Below are 2487 nucleotides of genomic sequence, written 5' to 3'. Positions count from 1 at the left end.
TATACATACATATATGTCGAAGAATTAAATTTGTTGCTACTACTACTTCTATTAGAAGTATCATATCGGGCCGCTTGAAAAACGACACTCTTTATTGTGTGCTCTGAGTATATTTATATATATATATATATATATATACATATAATAATGGAAATCCCCGAGTCTCAAATCACTCTCATATGTCTAGCTATACGATGACCGCCCTCACTACTCTCAAACATGCCTGAGTAGGATTTGAACCCGTGCCCTGAGGGGACTTACGACCTTCAAATAGACTGTTCTACCAACATATTACGATCTTTAGCATGTATATATATATATATATATATACTCTATACTATTCCTATTTCTATTTCTATTTTTTTTTTAACTAACATTCTTTTATCTCAATTTCTTAGAGTCGCTAAATAAATCAAATTTCACAATAAAGATTATCTTTTTTTTTAATGCATATAATAGCTTTAGAGTTTTGGAAGTAATTTATTAATAGTTTCAATTACTTATTTTGTAATAGTTAAATCAACGTGTTTAGTAAAGTACTGAATTTTATTCAGTATAATAATATGGAGGATAATCAAAGAAAGAAAATATAAGTGATTAATAAATATTATAAAAATCTTTAGGTAAAGCAAGGGGAAAAGTATAAAGTTTAAAGATTTAGGTTATCGTAGGTGGGGCAAACAAACTGGCCACGGTTTACATCATTACACATAAATTAGTAGGTACCTACTGTGTCAACATGTCTAGACAACAGTTACGATCCGAGCACATGAATTACATGATAACATGGCTTGATTATCGTTGTTGTTAAGACGTGCAGTTTATCAGACATAATAATTTTTCGTGGCCTCAAGCAGGTGCATGCCAGAGATTTATGCACAAATTCATGGTAGAACAAGAACAAAGTTAAAGGGATTTATGCACAAATTCATGGTATATTTCTTTTAATTTTAAATTTGTATATATAAAAGAATCAAATAAGATGATTGAGAAGCTTTAGGATAGAAATATTTTGACTTTGTAACATGATAATATAATGATGAATATTAAATCAAAAGGTAAAGTAATGGTTTTAATATAACATCCAAGGGTGAGATTGTGTCTTTTCACCTTTTAGTATAGTAGTAGACATATTCTACATTTCGTTGTGTTGACGTGATATGTATTGACCAGCTACGAGTTATATTATGTTTGAATGATGTTTTAAAAATGAATGTGAACGATAAAAATAAGATAAGATAATATGTTGTAAGATAAACTGCCTCGAGCATTCATAAATTATCGTAATTAAACAATAAATTACCAATTAGTTTTATATTCATTCTTTATATTTGACTAACATGCATGTTATTTTATTATAGTTTAAAACTAAGAGCGTCCATTAAGTTATTGATAATTCAAAATTATAAACTAACTTTTTTTCAGGGTAAACTTGATGCTAGGAAATGATTGACAAAAGGAAAATATTTATAGGTGATGCAACCAAATTAAAAAAAAAAGGTAGTTTGCTACATGATTGGCTATACTTATAAATTAATTTAATTAGTGAGTCTTTAATTATTTAAATTATAATTTGTTAATGATAAAAATTAAAATTAAAATTAATTTTTATTTGTGACATTTATTTCAGCTTTAGAAATTTCAAGCATCTGAATTTCATAATGTGAACCGTGATTTAACTTATTATAGAGGGGGGAATTACATAACATGTACTTTGTATGGATATGAATTATAAGAATGTTGAATCCTGATTTGTTTGTGAATTACAGCCAAGACATATAGTATATGACAAGATAGATAGGGAGAAACAACGAGTGAAATACAATGGACAGAGATTTGAGAGATATGCATAGCCCTCTATTCATAGAATAATCTTCTATTTATAGTGACATAATATACAAATTGTTAAGTTACATTTATATCATTGCTTTAGTGGGGACTATATAGGATATTATAGGTAATTTACATATGTAGGCCCAGAGCTGACTACTCAAACGCTCGGCTGGCTGGATGGGTGAGCCTTTAGTAAGCATCGTTGGTCGGCTGAGCTAGAAAGGCCCGTTAGTCAGCTTAGTCCTATAAGATTGTCGGTTAACTAGTCTTGATGTTGCTGATTGATTGGATTTTTCTTTGTAAAAGGTCCATAAGAATGACTCGATCAAGTAATTTATGTCGATCGTTTGGTCAAAGTTGAACGTCCCCTGACAATGAGCTCTTAATGTCAGGACAGAGCTACGTTATCAGAAAGATGGTGAATCATTATAATTTGATAGATAGTCTTCCTTAGACAAAGAGATCAGGAGGGATGGTTGAGACTTGTCCTGACAATGAGCTCTTAATGTCAGGACAGAGCTACATTATCAGAAAGTTGGTAAATCATTATAATTTGATAGATAGCCTTCCTTAGACAGAGATCAGGAGGGATGGTTGAGACTTGCCTTATTGATTTTTTATGATGTTTAGAGGAGGCAATTGAATGTCTCTAAT

This window comes from Phalaenopsis equestris, unplaced genomic scaffold (genome assembly GCF_001263595.1).
Source record: "Phalaenopsis equestris unplaced genomic scaffold, ASM126359v1 Scaffold000067, whole genome shotgun sequence".
Lineage (NCBI taxonomy): Eukaryota > Viridiplantae > Streptophyta > Magnoliopsida > Asparagales > Orchidaceae > Phalaenopsis > Phalaenopsis equestris.
This window is presented reverse-complemented; position numbering follows the sequence as displayed.